Source organism: Entelurus aequoreus, linkage group LG17 (genome assembly GCF_033978785.1).
Source record: "Entelurus aequoreus isolate RoL-2023_Sb linkage group LG17, RoL_Eaeq_v1.1, whole genome shotgun sequence".
Lineage (NCBI taxonomy): Eukaryota > Metazoa > Chordata > Actinopteri > Syngnathiformes > Syngnathidae > Entelurus > Entelurus aequoreus.
The window spans coordinates 25,341,167-25,359,363 of NC_084747.1; the positions used below are offsets into that span (position 1 = coordinate 25,341,167).

An 18,197-nucleotide genomic window follows, 5' to 3' on the forward strand; every position below is an offset into this window, starting at 1 on the left:
TGAGAAGGAGAGACGACAAAGAGTGAGAAACGCCTGAAGTGTAACGCCCGCAACTAAAAGCAACTGCGTGAGAACGCATACTCGAGTATCACGATATAGTCATTTCCTATATCGCACAGAGACAAACCCGCGATATATCGAGTATATTCGATATATCGCCCAGCCCTAATTCAAACACAGTGTTCAAACTGTGTTTAACAATACAGCAGCCTAAAATATTAAATACACTTGTTTTTAATATGTTAATGAAAACTACATCTAAGATGCACGTTAGGCAAACAGCTGGTGCGTAATAAGTGCAATACTTACAGTATTCACACTTGGTAGGGCGCAACAGACAGTAAATACTAAACGTTCATATCGAAGTTTGCTTTTTTAATTAATGTGTGTGTTCGACGAGCGATACAATAGTAGTAATGATAACCGCTCTAACTGCATTTAGATACGGGCGGATTGACTGCCGCTAGCTTTCTAGCTATCTTAAATGCTACCATGTAAACAACGGACATTAACGTCTTTCCCCATTGCGGAACATCGTTCCCCAATCTGAACTTGTAAAAACACATTACTGTTTAAACAAGTGAGCTACAGTGTTCACATTTAACGTAAAGAATGTGCTGTTTTTGCACAATGTGATCGATGAACTCGACAAGTTGAGACAGACCCCGTTCAACAGGAGAACACACGTGACGTCACATAAACCGGAAGTGAAAGAACGGATCACCCTTTACAAATGTAATATAAAAGATAAACATATTTAAACACACAAATAAAAATAATATGGCTTTAATGAAGCCAGAACTTAAAGTTTCCTCTGCCAAGAATGTATATTGTGGCTATTTAACTTAGTTATGAAAAAAATACAACTTGGTTAAAATATTTTAGAGTGTGTATAAGTACTTTTTGAGCACATTCAACAATACCACGATAATGATAACAGTGATCAATTTGATGATTTTTTTTAGCCATTTTGTTTATTGTTTTGGTTGTGTATATTTGACGGGCCTTCACCCCCTCCGTAACAGAGACCAAATGTATTTTATTCATTTTGGTTGTGCTATTTTATTCAAGTGCAAAATCTTGCTTACAAACAGTATATTTTATTTGTTATTTTTATTTAACTTGGTATTTAAGTTTACATTTCAATGACAATGTTAAAATATATGAGAAACAGAAGTCTATTGCATTTTTTAAAGGATATACTTCCATTATTACTATGTATTGTCATTACATTAGTGGTTAACTTGGTCTCAACAAACTAATGGCAATCATATCGTTTATCAGTAATAATTAGTTGGTCAATATATCATCGAGCAAAATTTGTTGCCGGCCCAGGTCTATCAATTAGTTGGTTCGATTAATCGAGTAATCCAACTCAACACACTTAATGGAAGTTCTTTTCAAATAGTGGGGGCCCTCTGCCAGGCGACATGCTTTATCATACATCAAACCCCGCTTCAAAAAGCTGCGCAATACAAAATGTGATCATTGTCACCATTAATCCTGACTTCCTCATTTTGTTTAAACTTTTTATTATTTTTAATCGGTACGAATTGTAAAATTAAAGTATGTAAATAAAAATTTACAAAATATCTCTGTGTAAATAACTAATTTGACAACGTGTGTATCTGCGGCTTATAGTCCGGTGCGGCTAATATATGGAACATATTGTTTCCCTCTCAAATTTACTGTGGCTTTTATTCCGTAAAATGTGGTAATACATTTATTAGATTAATGGTAAATGGTTGTACTTGTTTAGCGCTTTTCTACCCCTTTTTTAAGGAGCCCAAAGCGCTTTGACAGTATTTCCACATTCACCCATTCACACACACATTCACACACTGATGGCGGGAGCTGCCATGCAAGGCGCTAACCAGGACCCATCAGGAGCAAGGGTGAAGTGTCTTGCCCAAGGACACAACGGACATGACTAGGATGGTAGAAGGTGGGGATTGAACCAGTAAGCCTCAGATTGCTGGCACGGCCACTCTCCCAACTTCGCCACGCCGTCCCCTTTAGATTAATCCAGGGGTGTCAAACGTATGGACCGAGGGCCGGATCAGGCCCACGAACAGGTTTTATCCGGCCCGCGGGATCAGTTTGCTAAGTATAAAAATGAACCTGAAATTTTTAAATGAAAGAAACTGCTGTTCTAAATGTGTCCACTGGATGGCGAAATAGCAATTATTTGTGTCTTTGTAGATGATGCTCCATATGTACAAAATAAACCAGATGATGTTAGCACATCAGTTGAGGAAAATGAGCAAATTACATAAATAATATCCTGTAATTTGATTTTGATATAATTTTTATACCTTGATAGACTGAAAATTAACACCAATGAGTTGACTGATGAACATAATCACATAATTTATTCAGAAAGTATAAATAACGACAAATAAAGATAGAATACTATTAACTGCAACATGTAAGTGTAAAAAAAAAAAACAACAACATTATGATTTGTACATTTTCAGAATGTGCTTGTTCTATTGTTAAACAAAGAAAACAATCTGAAGTTGTATTTATTTTAAGTTATCGTGCCATGATTTTACCAGTTACTTGGGAGTAGATTTTTCTCCATGTGGCCCCCGATCTAAAATTAGTTTGACACCCCTAGATTAATCATTGCAGGCACACTGTAAATTAGGTCTGCAAAGATTAGTCGACATTGTCGACAATAAAATTTGTCGCTGACAATTATATTTGTTGACAGTAGTCGTGACGTCATTGGTCATGTTTTTCCAGCCTGAAATGGGTCGCTAGCAAAAACCTCGCCATTGATAATATGTAAAGTTTGAGGGTATTTCCTCTTATTCTTGTTAAAAACATGAATACCTTGCTCATTTCGCAAAGCAGAACTTGTTTTTATGAACGTACATCTGTGTAACGCCAGCATTTAAAGCGGAGACATGATGTCGAACGTCTGAATGGAGGATGCAGACACAGCCTCGGTAAGAGCGTTAACCAGCTCGCTAACAAGAGTGAGATGAAGTTGTGTAAAAAACGACTTTAAATATTATTTTAGCCAAAGTCAGCTAGCTAAACTTGGTTAACATCAATCCAAGTACGTTTTAAAGCAGCGTCAATTTGCAATGTCGTAAAAAAAGGCCCTTTAACAAACGCGAACAAACACACAGAGAGACTGACAGGCACAAATGAGGAAATATGAAATTAAATATACAATCTATTAAATAGCCAAAATTTTAGGAATTAATCAAACATAGAATTCTACACATTGAGTCTATCAGAGTGATAAACTGTTAATCAATAGTCAATAAACCAGTGTGCAGCTTTTTAAACATCACAAACTGATTTTCTTTTTCAGGAAGTTAGATTTTGTGTTTTGTTGTCATTGTTGCTATTTTAACTGTTTTTTTTTTTTTAAATACATAAACAAGGTTAATTGGGTTTTTTTTAGCATGTTGTCTTTCCTTTCTTTTAAATGGACAACATTTTATTAGTCATTTTAGTTTTTGCAACAGCTGAATGAGCAGCGCAGTTACAGCATAAATAAATACCCATCAATGGATTTGTCATATTTGTTGTCCGTAAGCACACATGCCTAAAATAACGTAAACTGTATTTCGAAGTCGATGGAAAAATTAGAGCCGTTAAATATGTGTACGCTTTATTAACAGATTAGACGATGAATCGTTCAGATAATCGTTGACTAATCGACTATCAAAATAATCTTTAGTTGCAGCCCTACTGTAAATAACTACATAAAATAGATAATTTCTTACATAAAAAAATTTCAAACTGCTACTTAACAGATTATTTACACAGATTTTGGTAATATTTACAGCAGGGGTATCAAACTCATTTTAGCTCAGGGGCCACACAGAGGAAAATCTATTCTCATGTGGGCCGGACTGTCAAAATCCTGGCATGATAACTTAAAAAATAGAGACAACTTCAGATTGTTTGCTTTGTTTAAAAATAGGCAAAGCACATTCTGAAAATGTACAAATCATAATTTATTTTTACACTTGCATATTGGGGTTAATAGTATTCTATCTGCATTTGTCGTCATTTATACTCTCTGAATAAATGTGATAATGTTCATCAGTCAAATTGAGTCTGACAGAGTTTTAAAATGTTCCCATTGGTGTTCATTTTTAATCTTTCAAAAGATGAAATGAATACAAATATAAAAATCTAATTACAGGATGCTATTAATGTAATTTACTCCCTTTCCTCAACGGATGTACTAACATAATTTGGTTTATTCTGTTCATACGTAGCATTATTTACAACAAAACTTGTAAATTTGGACTCATTTCATTTATCAGACATTAAGTTAGAAGGGGATACATATTATTTCAGCATATTTGTGTGCGTCTTGAAAATGTGTCCCCAGTCATAAATACAACACGAAATGTACAGATTATCAAAAGATTTTTGGGGGGGTTAGAAATGTCACAGATTACATTACCAACATAATCTTTGAAAATCAAAACACGAACGTAACAATCCACATTTTAGGCCCCTTCTATACTATCCAGGGTAGATCCTACCTAACCTTATCCACAAACACACAATGGTCGTTTAAGACAATCTCTGTCAGCCGACGCAATGCGACCTAGTACGCATGCGCAGAAAATGCGCACGTCATAGTCACCTCCAGTGTTGCTTTGTGTGCAAGTTCTTAAATTAAATTTTACTTATCTGAACAATATCCAGTATTGTGGTATTTCAATTAACTGGGATCCAGTGTGCTTTGGAGTCCTATTGTAGTGAATCACACCTGAGCCATCATAAATTAATCAAATCTTTAATGGACATGTGGGAAGTAAACAATGTGATAAATAACCTTTTACAACAATTAATCTAGGGATCTAGATATCTGGTCAGGACACTCCTCACTCTTTTGCCTTTACCTTCATTGTCCATTCGTTTTTGGTGACTTTATATACTCTGGACCTAGACGTTTAGTCCGCGACATACATGGCGGACAATAACTGATACTGTCTGCTTTGCCAGTCCGAAAGCATTCGCCGTTTTTGGTAGACTTCCCTTGACGGCCAGGTAATACAAAGCACACGCTACCTTCTTTATGACATCCACGGGAGCTTGCGTTCTCCTTGTTTTTGAGTTTTTCGGTAAGTAGAATCACAGCTGACCTGTACATTCGAAAGTTCTCTTGCCGTCTGAGATGTGTAGCATCCAAAATAGCTGCCATCGCGCCTTTCCTTCACTTAAGGTATTTATGTGTGAGTTCCAAAAGCATGTTTACATGTAGAAGAATGAGAAACACGGGCATGTCTGATGACTCGCCTCCATCTTTCCAGTGGTTAGCTCCGGTTGTTATGAAGCTGGCTGTGGCGCCTTCTTTCTGACGTCACTTCCTGTGTGGGGCGCGGACTTTCTGACTTCACTTCCTCTCCGAACTCAGTTTGTAAACGATCAATGAGTCCATACAAAACCAAGAGCTGGAGATTCAAGAAATACACGGCGCACTTACCCGTGTCAAAAATTATCCAAGGAGGGGAACCTTAAACGATGGTTTAGTGTGGCTTAAACGATGCTTAGGCTAAATAATTATTCGTTTAAGGCTTATCCGGCTTAGTGTAGACATAGCCTCAGTCAACTATCACTAATGAGCAGCGTAAGTACGTAGTGTCCAAACACGGAAGTGTTTCCTCTATTTTAACACGGCACCTCTGAAGTCATTTGCGCTCTTCCGGCAGGGGATACAAAAAATTGCTATCGCAATAGCCAGTGGACACATTTACAACAGCAGTTTTCTTTCATTCTAAATTTTCAGCTCATTTTTATACTTAGCAATAGGGAAAACCTGTTGGCTAAGGGTGTAACGGTACGTGTATTTGTATTGAACCATTTCAGTACGGTTCGGAGGTGTACCGAACGAGTTTCCACACGAACATATTAAGTAGCCGCCTAAGCTAAAGTCTTAACAAGCTGCTCCGCTTCGTTCTGCCTCTGTCTCTGTCAGTACTCTACACAGCACCCAGCATTGCATATTCAGAGCGGTAACAGCCAATCAGCAGTGCGTATTCTGAGCGGTAACAGCCAATCAGCAGTGCGTATTCAGAGCGCATGGTGTCAGTGCTTCTGCGGTGGGGTTAGCAGATAGGTTTTTAGCAGGTAAGCATCAGGCTGCGGACTCTCCCCAAAATATAATAAACACCTCCCAGTCAACTACTAGTAACATCACTATGAGCCCGTTGACGTTCTAGAAACAAACGGCAGCTCAGCTAACTCGCAATTCTGGCTTGAGGTGAAGGTTAATTAGCTTTTAGCGTAACGTTAGTTTATTTTGCTGTGTGTGTGTGTGTGTGTGTGTGTGTGTGTGTGTGTGTGTGTGTGTGTGTGTGTGTGTGTGTGTGTGTGTGTGTGTGTGTGTGTGTGTGTGTGTGTGTTACGGACAGCAAAGCCCTGTCTGTCTGTTATTTCACTTTACCTTTTTCTGTGTTGATTGAGCTGTGTTGAAGCAGCAAAAAAGGACATTATGTTAAATGAAGAGTGTCTGTCTCTGATAGTTGATATAATAATGTAACTGCATCATTAAGCCAACATGAACTCCATGGTGTTCAGGGATGAATAGTCTCTCCTATTGCTATTGTACTATTTTTTCAGCTATAGTTACATTAATCATTAGTAATGGAGCAGCCTAGTTTTGAATGGCAGGGTCCCTGCTATTACATGTTGATAAAAATATAACATTTACATAATAAAAATCAACTACAGGCTTCCCAAATGCTGTAATAAATTAAGCATGATGAGTTGACTTGAAACTGTTTAATGTTGCACTTTTTATATGTAGAAGAAACATTTTGTCATTTTATTTAATCTGAGCAACAACTTGAGGCAGTTTAATGTTGATTAATGTGGGCAAAATTATTATAGTGTTCCCAATGTTAAAAGGATAAAGCCATTGTTTACAAATTTGGTAAATAAATAACCTAAAAATTTATATTTTGTTGTTTTCGCAAATGAACCGAACCGTGACCTCTAAACCGAGGTACGTACCGAACCGAAATGTTTGTGTACCGTTACACCCCTACTGTTGGCGCATCTATCCGGTCTGCGGATATGTTTGACACCTCTGGTTTATGGCCTCTTTGCAACAGATAGCCTACAAAAGAACTATTTGTGTTATTTGCACCAGCCAATAGTCCGGCACATTTCATAAGTATAAAATATGTGTAAAAAAAAAAAAAATTGAAAAAAAACACTTGACGAAAAGTCCATAAAGACTTTGAACCCGCAGAAGAAAAGAACGTCTGAGTGTAAACAAAACAGATGAATCTGTGGTATATGCATCAACTTTTTGGCGCTTTCTCACGGCCCCCGCAGTAAAGGACTCAGCAGGGGCGCTGAGATTGGGAGCATCCCTCGGGCATGGCTTTTTACAACACCATCTTTTCAGTCACATTCCTTACAGTGGGAACTGGGGTAAAGCTGCATGTTAAATAGCCGTTGACATCTTGAAACTATTCAATGACACTAAGCATGAGTCGGCGTGTAACACTTCGTAGACGTGTATTTCCTGCTACTGAATACCAAACAGATGTGAGGGTCACATTCCTTCACATTTGGGGAAAAAAACATTTAAAATCCACATTCCTTGTGGTGAAAAAAGCAGAACAAGCTATACTATATTTGATTCTTACTGTAATGCGAGGCAAAGTCACCCTGTTTAGGCACAATACTACTTTTATTTTTAAATACCTGATGACTCAAAGGGGTGTTTAGCAACCCGGCTAATGAAGACAAGCGCTAGAGAAAATGGCTGAATTGGATGGATTTTTAAAAGTGTGAGGTGCAGCAGTTTGAGAAAAATAAAGAAAACTCTGCCGAGGTGAAGGTAAAATTTACCTTTTTTTTTGTTCCGAGTAAGCACAGTTGGTGGTGAGGAGAAAACGCTACATGGTAACTTTCAGAAATGGTACATTCAGGAAGTATGGGCGGCCCCTTACTGTACTGGATTCTGAGGAACCCGTGCCACACTTTGAACAACCCCGAATGATAGGTTATCTTGTTCTGTTTGTTTATTAACTACCTGTAAAATATGTTAGTTACGGTCTAGTTTTGACTTTGCAACAATAGTCAAAACCCTTCACACAAAAAGAAAACAGTAACAAGTTTTGCACAACTCAATGTTTCTCAAATAGTGCACGTAAGGGGTGCACAAAAAAATCGATTCACTTCTGAATCACGATTCTTATTCATCTCAATTCTAATGGATTTGTAATTGACAAAAGTCAATATAATTTTATATGTATCAATTTTTAAAAAGACGTTTTTAGGCCATTTCAATGCAACCAGAAGAAGCTTTTCTAACCTCTATCTGTTGCATCATCATGCCAAATAAAACATTGCAAGAATCGGTTTGAACCGAGAATCGATTCTGGACTTGTCACCCCAGCAATCGAATTTGGACCATGTCGTTAGGTGCCCAAAGATTCTCCTGTTGTTGTTCTTGGTGAGGGAGATTTTCCATGCATGAGTGATGGCAAATTGCACTCCATATACGGCAGGCAAAAAAATTTCGACATGGGGGGCGCATTGGGATAAAATAATGCATATAATGTGTGTATATATATATATTAGGGCTGCAACTAACGATTAATTTGATAATCGATTAATCTGTCGATTATTACTTCGATTAATCGATTAATAATCTGATAAAAGAGACAAACTACATTTCTATCCTTCCAGTATTTTATTGAAAAAAAACAGCATACCTTGGGCACCATGTTGTGGACATTGGGGGGTGCAGCATACACCAACAATAACACAGAAAATGTAATTCATCAGAACTGAATCAGATATTGTACATGTTTCTGTTGTGAATAATAAAGGATTAATTTAGGCTGCCTCTGAATAATAGCATGAAATATTCCAGCACCTTCATAACGTTTAGTTATACTAAAGCGTCACTCAAATCTAAATATTTTTATAATAGCTTTATCGGCCCGGCTACATTGATCCATTATGAAACCAACCTGAGATATTTCTGTCCGTTACGTTTATTTCGAAATTGGTAACCATGCGTTTTCTCTCTCAAAACGGAGTCAAATGTGCGAAGACACATTATCAGCCCCGCGTTGCAACAAAGGCATAACTTTAACGTTACTCACAAAAAAGCTGAACTCATGAATGATTGTTGCCACTATGGACTTAAAAAGTTACGTACTGTGAGTTCCTCCCTTCATCCATGGCTCCAACATTTTTCCTCTTCAGGTGCTTCTGAAGCAATGTTGTACTTCCGTGCCATTTTACAGGAACGGTTCTTCTTTGAAGTCTTTAAAGTGAAGTGTTCCCACACTTTTGAGGACTTAGGTCGTACACTTTTCTCCATTGAAGCAATAACCTCAAGATGTTTCTCCGCTAAACTACCGGTTGTGTTTTCCTGCGCCATTTTTCGAATTTTTCCAGCAAAGGAGACGCCGTCGTCACGTGAGCTGCACATGACACATCATTGCTAGCTTACGCCACCTCAAGAGACGTAGCCTCAGCGCTGCCCTTGCGCTGTTTTGTACTGTTTTTGTTACTTATTTTTTATTATTGTTCTCTGCTGTTTGTAACTGTTGCAGTTTATAAATAAAGGTTTATAAAACAAAAAAAAACAACAAAAAATAACCAAAAAAAAAAAAAAAAAGCCTCTGCGCATCGCGCATAGCATAGTTCCAACGAATCGATGACTAAATTAATCGCCAACTATTTGGTAATCAATTTTAATCGATTAGTTGTTGCAGCCCTAATATATATATATATATATAATAATATATATATTATATATATATATATATATATATAAATATATATATATATATATATATATATTATATTAGGGCTGCAAACAACTTATCGATTAAATCGATTAAAATCGATTATAGTAAATCTATATATATATATATATTAGGGCTGCAACAACTTATCGATTTCAATCGATTAAATTGATTATAAAAATAGTTGGCGATTAATTTAGTCATCGATTCGTTGGATCTATGCTATGTCGTATAAAAACGTAGCCTCTGCGTTTTTTGTTTGGTTTTTTTAACCTTTATTTATAAACTGCAACATTTACAAACAGCTGAGAAACAATCAAAATAATAGGGGTGTAACGGTACGTGTATTTTAGGGTTGCAACTAACGATTAATTTGATCATCCGATTAATCTGTCGATTTTTACTTCGATAATCGATTAATAATCGGATAAAGGAGACAAACTACATTTCTATCCTTTCCAGTATTTTATTGGAAAAAAAACAGCATACTGGCACCATACTTATTTTGATTATTGTTTCTCAGCTGTTTGTACATGTTGCAGTTTATAAATAAAGGTTTATAAAAAATAATAATAATTGCCTCTGCGCATGCACATAGCATAGATCCAACGAATCGATGACTAATTAATCGCAGACTATTTTTATAATCGATTTTAATCGATTAGTTGATGCAGCCCTAGTGTATTTGTATCGAACCGTTTCAGTACGGGGGTTTCGGTTCGGTGCGGCGGTGCACCGAACGAGTTTCCACACGGACATATTAAGTAGCGTACTGCACGTTGTGTAAACAATACTCAAAATGCTGGACATTTGAGGCATTTAAGAAACTCCGCCCTGACAGCTCCGCAAAAGAGGACATGTCCGGTGAAAAGAGGACGTATGGTCAGTCTATCGTAGCCCGTTAGCTGCTAGCATGCTAGCAAAAGAGGACATGTCCAGTGAAACGCTAGGTCCTGACCATACGTCCTCTTTTCACCGGACATGTCCTCTTTTGCGGGGCTGTCCGGGCGGTGTTTCTTAAATGCCTCAAATGTCCGGCATTTTGAGTTAGGATTGCGTCTATTTTCAATGTACGTTCAGGGTTAAGAAGGTTACAAACAAAACAAATTGTGCGTGCAGCAGCATTCGTGAGGGAGGGGGTGAGACAGAGAGAGCGAGAGAGTTGTGATAAACGCGAATGCGTCGTCAGGCTCTGCTTTTTATCCATAGATTTATAAGATTTAATTTTTTACTATCTATAGCAGGGGTGTCAAAAGTGTGCATTTTTGTAACATTTTCCTTGTTTTATTTGGCAAGTTGAAAGAACATGGTGCCAGTATGCTGGGTTTTTTCAATAAAATACTGGAAAGGATAGAAATTTAGTTTGTCTATTTTATCCGATTAATCGAAGTAATAATCGACAGATTAATCGATTATCAAATTAATTGTTAGTTGCAGCTAAGGCTGCAGCTAAGGATTATTTTTCTATCGATTAATCTGAAATTATTTTTTTCGATTAATCGGTTAATCTATAGATTATTTTTTCGATTAATCTATAGGTTATTTTTCCTTTTACCTATTATTTTTTTATTCAAAATGAAGATGAAAAAATAAATGTAGGCCAGTTTTTTCAAAAGGCATGGCTTTTATTTACAAAAAAAAAAAAGTATGGCCACTCAGTCAACATTGACAACAACATGACAAAATATTCTGTAACAATGTAAACATTTAAAACTTTTAACATTTAACAAAATTAAAAGTAGCTTATTTGCTTTTTAATGTGCAAATATAAAAGTCAACATCCAGTGCAAATCTTAATATTCTGCAATAGTATAAGCATTTCAAAAGTAAAAGTATTGCTTATTTTGCTTTAAAATGTGCAAAAATAAAGATAAACATCCAATACAAAAAAGTGCAAAACGAAATATTCTGTAACAACAGTGTAAACATTTCAACAAAAGTGAAAGTATTGCTTATTTGCTAAAATGTGCAAAAATAAAGATAATCATCCAATACAAAAAAGTGCCAATCTAAATATTCTGGAGCACTGTAAACATTAAGTATTGCTTTTAAAATGTGCAAAATAAACACCCAGTCCAACACAGTACACAATAACCAATTCTACTCATTCCAGTGAGTGACTAACAGTTGTAATGAAGAAAGGTTAGCATGTGTACATGCTCTGGTTCTTTTCTTGTTTACAATATTCCCAGCAGCTGAAAATAGGCGCTCAGAAGGGGTCGATGTGGCTGGAACTGAGAGGTAATTAGCCTTCACCTCAAGCCAGGACCGCGAGTGAGCTGAGCTCCAGTTTATATTCCTAGAAGGTCAACGGGCTCATAGTGATGTCACTAGTAGTTGACTGGGAGGTGTTTATTATCATTTGGGGAGAGTCCGCTGCCTGATGCTCACCTGCTAAACACCTATCTGCTCGACGCTGAAGCGCTGACTACATGCGCTCTGAATACGCACTGCTGATTGGCTAACGCTCTGAATACGCACTGCTGATTGGCTGATAACGCTTTCTGTGTACCAATCAGATGGTTGTGTGGGTGGGACAATGCTGCGTGCTGAGACAGAGGCAGAAGGAGCAAAGCAGCTTGTTAAGACTTTAGCTTTAGCTTAGAAACTCGTTCGGTACACCCCCGTACCGAACCGAAAGCCCCGTACCGAAACGGTTCAATACAAAACACGTACCGTTACACCCCTAGCAGATACAAATGACACATTCATGTTTTTGTGTAATTATGACAACGTATGCTCACGCGGACGATTGACTAGTTGATGGTTTTCTTTTCAAATGTTCGTTCATAGCCGTTGTGCTGCTATGATATGCTATTTCCGCTCGACACAGTGTGCATACAACAACATTAGGCCGTTTAGTGAAATACTCCCACACTTTTGACGACTTTTGGCGTGCTTTTCCCCCCCTCGCTCGCATCGCTCGCATCTCTGCTTTGCGCTCCGCCATGACGGTAGTGTGACGTAAATATACGACGTGTCGACGCACAAAAACGGCGTCGACGTATTTACGTAACCGATGACGTCGACTATGTCGACGCGTCGTTTCAGCCTTAGTTGCAGCCCTAATATATATATACATACATACGCACATACATATGTACAAACATATTATATATATATATATATATATATATATATATATACAAACACACATACAGTATATATACATACATATATACACACACACGCACGCACGCACACACACACACACACACACACACACACACACACACACACACACACACACACACACACACACACACACACACACACACACACACACACACACACACACACACACACACACACACACACACACACACACACACACACACACACACACACACACACACACACACACACACACACACACACACACACACACACACACACACACACACACACACACACACACACACATAAAGGCAAGAACTTTTAATAAATATTTCCGCCATGCCTCCATGGTTTGATTTTACATTTTCGGGACTTATACACAACAGCGGGTACCAATAGGTAAGAAAAGTTTTTGTTTTTTTTAAAAAATACATCTCTTTTTTTTTTGATTGATTTTTTTCTTTAATTAAAAAAAAAAAAAAAAAAAAGGATCGCACCAAACAAGAATTGCAATATGTGAATTGTTTTTTTCAGCACCCGGATCGTACAGTAGTTGACACTTTGCAATGTTTCGTAGTTCAAGGCTTTTTTTCTCGTTTGGTTTTACCCTTTAAAATCGTTTTTAATCATATTTATTTTTATATTGGTTTTATATTTATTTATTCAGTTTTTATTCAGTCATTGGTGGAGCTAAGGATAGTATTTGAATCTTGTTTTTAATGTTTTTGTGCAGCACATTGGAAACATTTTTGTTGTTTAAATGTACTATATAAATAAAGTGGACTGGATTGGTTAATGGAAAGTACTGTATATGCAAATATGCACTTTAATCTCTTCTGATACATTCCTAAAAGTTGTTGCAAATTTTGCACGGAACAAAAACACACAGCTCTTTTTGAAAAGGAATAAACTGGGCACCTCACAATTCGATTCCGTTTCTTGGGTGACGATTCGATTCAGAATGGATTTGTGATTCAACAAGATTTTCGCAATGTATGTTTTGGTATATAAGTTATAATAAAACCTTTTCAAAAAAAGTTACAGGTTACAAAAGCTCCTCTTGGCTGCTGATGTATGACTTATACGTGCATTGTTGGCCTAAAAAATTTATTTTGAAAAATCTATTTTTACAATTTAAATGAAAAAAAATATTTTTAATGACAAAATTCATAGACTGTTATTAATCACTGTAAAAAAAAATTTTTAAAATACAGATCTCAAACTGCAACCCAATCTGATCTTAAAATACTTAGGAAAAAAAAAATCTAAATCAATAAAGACATAAAAAATATAATTGTAAATGAAAAGTAAACTAAAAATTAATAGAAGCAACAGTGTCAATAATAATAAGAATAATAGCGTCAATAATAAGTATTTCATGTTTTAAATCCAAAAACTGATTCTTAAAAAAAAAAGCAAATTTTTCTGTACATTTAAAAATAAAAAATCTATTTCGAATCGAAATAAATAAAAATCGCGATTTGGATATGGACCGATTTTTGTTTGAGCACCCCTTACAAATTGAGTTGAGTTTAATTGATTTTGAGTTTATTTGGAACATGCATGTATACAACATGACATCACAATTTCCAGTTTCTCTATTCAACACGTTCGAAGAGTAGGAAGAAGCAGAGCTTATTTAATCCTACCCCTTTTCCTTTACACAGCAGTTGCTAAAACTTTTGTTCACTTCCTGTTCTCAATTTATTCACAATATACTCCATAAGTAATATCAATATAAATAAATAAATACATAAATAATAATTGGTGAAGTAAGTTATATTTCATACAGTGAGATGAGTAAGATTATCTTGAAAATGAATGGGTGGATGAGATAAATTCAGAATGTTCTTCTTTGTACTTTGTAAACACTTTAAGTTGGAAGAGTTTCTTGAAGTGGGTTATATGAGTACATTGTTTGTAGAGATGTCAGATAATATCGGCCTGCCGATACAGGCTGATAAATGCTTTAAAATGTAATATCGGAAATTATCGGCATCGTTTTTTTTATTATCGGTATTGTATTGTATTTTTTTTTTTTTAGAAAATCAACATAAAAAACACAAGATACACTTACAATTAGTGCACCAACCCAAAAAACCTCATTCACACAAAAGGGTTGTTTCTTTCTGTTATTAACATTCTGGTTCCTACATTATATATCAATATAGATCAATACAGTCTGCAAGGGACACAGTCCGTAAGCACACATGATTGTGCGTGCTGCTGGTCCACTAATAGTACTAACCTTTAACAGTTAATTGTACTCATTTTCATTAATTACTAGTTTCTATGTAACTGTTTTTATATTGTTTTACTTTCTTTTTTATTCAAGAAAATGTTTTTAATGTATTTATTTTATTTTATTAATTTTTTAAAAAAGGACCTTATCTTCACCATACCTGGTTGTCCAAATTACGCATAATAATGTGTTAATTCCACGACTGTATATATCGGTATCGGTTGATATCGGTAGATATCGGTATCGGTAATTAAAGAGTTGGACAATATCGGAATATCGGATATCGGCAAAAAGCCATTATCGGACAACCCTAATTGTTTGATTTATTTGCTTAATCCATTCCATAATTCAATTCAACATACTGATATACTGAAGGTCTAAAGTGTTGTACGTGCGTACAAATGTTTTAAATTACATTTTTCTCTAAGATTATATTTCTCCTCTCTGGTTGAGAAGAATTGTTGTATATTCTTGGGTGGCAGATTGTAGTTGGCTTTGTGTATAATTTTAGCTGTTTACAAATTCACTATGTCGTGGACTTTCAGTATTTTTGATTCAATAAATAAAGGGTTTGTATGTTCTCATGTTTACATTTTTTTAAATATATTTTCAGGAGGAGCTGGACGAAGTGGCTGGGGAGAGGGACGGCGTGGCGAAGTTGGTAGAGTGGCCGTGCCAGCAATCGGAGGGTTCCTGGTTCGATTCCCACCTTCTACCAACCTAGTCACGTCCGTTGTGTCCTTGAGCAAGACACTTCACCCTTGCTCCTGATGGCTGCTGGTTAGCTGCCTTGCATGGCAGCTCCCGCCATCAGTGTGTGAATGTGTGTGTGAATGGGTGAATGTGGAAATGCTGTCAAAGCACTTTGAGTACCTTGAAGGTAGAAAAGCGCTATACAAGTATAACCCATTATCATTTATTTAAGTCTGGGCTTCCCTGCTTAGGCTGCTGCCCCCGCGACCCGACCTCGGATAAGCGGAATAAGATGGATGGATTTTCAGTTTCACTGTGTTGTTTTTTTTAATTCACAACCCAGTGAATCATTTGTACTTTTTTCACGGAGTAAAAGGTGATTCTATAAGAACGTACGTGATATTATCGCGCAATATCGGACTGTTGCTAACAATCGCGAAACTGCTGTTTGCTAGCTTAGCGTGCGGTGCACCGCTTTGACAGTTGGCTCGGAAGGATGACACTTACACCACACGCGTCAGTTTTAAAGACCACTTTGGAACATTATCTCTCTCATGAAGTTCAGCGAATAAAAAGGAAATGAATAACAACATATGTGCTGTGGCCGGCTCATCAACGAGCGGACACAAAGTGAAGCTTGTTGCGGCGCACGGGTTACCGTCAGTGGTGAGGCTGTCCTGCTCCGCTCCCGCTCTCCTTGTCCATCCGCCAAAACCCAAATATGAGCCGGACTCAAAGTAATGAAAAAACCTTCACCCTCGCCGTCTGCTGTCCCTTTTATAAGACACCTTTATCCACATGGTTGTTTTAATGCGTGTGGACGGGGCAGTCGTCCACCCCCCAACCGCGGAAAGGAAACCAGCAGGCGCGGCTTGGAAGCGAGGAGGCATGATGCGTTCACTGACAACCGGTCATTTATAAGCAGACCGAATCACTGCGATACGTAACACACTAATGATACCGAATCGAACACACAGGATATGCGTAGAACCCTATAACAGTTCTGGCATATGCTCGCTCAATCGTTACGTAGTAACAACAATCCAAAATAATGGTATAAATGCGAAATTTCCCTAGCGTTACTGAACGCCTCCACAGGGGCTTCATGGGTTGAGGGGAGGGGCTTAAAATCAATACCGCACTCCCCCCTGCCGGTCATAGGGGGCACTAGAGATGAGATTCCATTTCACACTACAACGGGGGGTGTCAAACTCATTTTAGATCGGGGGCTACATGGAGAAAAATCTACTCCCAAGTGGGCCGGACTGGTAAAATCACATCACGATCATTTGAAAATAAAGAGAACTTCAGATTGCACAAGCACATTCTGAAAATGTACAAATCATAATGTTGTTTTTTTTTACACTTACAAGTTGTGGTTAATAGTATTTATTTGTCGTTATTTATACTTTCTGAATAAATTATGTGATAATGTTCATCTTATCAACTCATTGGCGATCATTTTCAATCTATCAAGATAAAAAAATATCAAAATCAAATTACAGGATGTTATTGCGAAGTTGGTAGAGTGGCCGTGCCAGCAATCGGAGGGTTGCTGGCTACTGGGGTTCAATCCCCACCTCCTACCATCCTAGTCACGTCCGTTGTGTCCTTGGGCAAGACACTTCACCCTTGCTCCTGATGGGTGCTGGTTAGCGCCTTGCATGGCAGCTCCTGCCATCAGTGTGTGAATGTGTGTGTGAATGGGTGAATGTGGAAATACTGTCAAAGCGCTTTGAGTACCTTGAAGGTAGAAAAGCGCTATACAAGTATAACCCATTTATCATTTATTTATTTATCTAGTTTGCTTATTTTCCTCTACTGGTGCACTAACGTGTTTTTTTACACTTGTAGCATAATGTAAAAAGATACAAGGAATTGCTATTGCGACATCTAGTGGACACATTTAGACAGCAGTTTATTTCATTCAAAAATTTCGGCTAATTGTTTTACTTGGCAAACTCGTCCCGCGGGCCGGATAAAACCTGTCGTACGTTTGACACCCATGCACTACAAAATAATACAAATGTGTATGATTCCTGCTGATATTGTAGCGGATCAATGTCAGTAAGGTATTGGAAGTGTCTTTGGCCCCTGGGGACAAAACAATTGGGCACCCCTAAAATAAAGCATCTGAGTTCTGATGAAAAGCACTATATAAAATACAATAATTATTTCTAGTGGTGTCTGAATTTTAGAATTAACCGGGATTCTCAATTGATTAAAAAAGATCAAATTGATAGATCTGATAGATAGATAAATAGATCTGTCCAGCCATACAGACAAATCATATTGATGATGTAGATGATCATCTCTGCTGTACAGATTTACTGTGTTGTATACTTTATTTGTATTTGACTTTAATTGTTTGGGTAGAATTTTAT

At 37.1% G+C, this 18,197-nt stretch overlaps 1 pseudogene; it reads right to left on the reverse strand.

Moving 5' to 3' along the window:
* Positions 1 to 16,661, reverse strand: part of LOC133631792 (cell surface hyaluronidase-like) — a 104,459-nt pseudogene extending 87,798 nt beyond the window's left edge.
* Between the last annotated feature and the right edge of the window lie 1,536 nt (positions 16,662 to 18,197).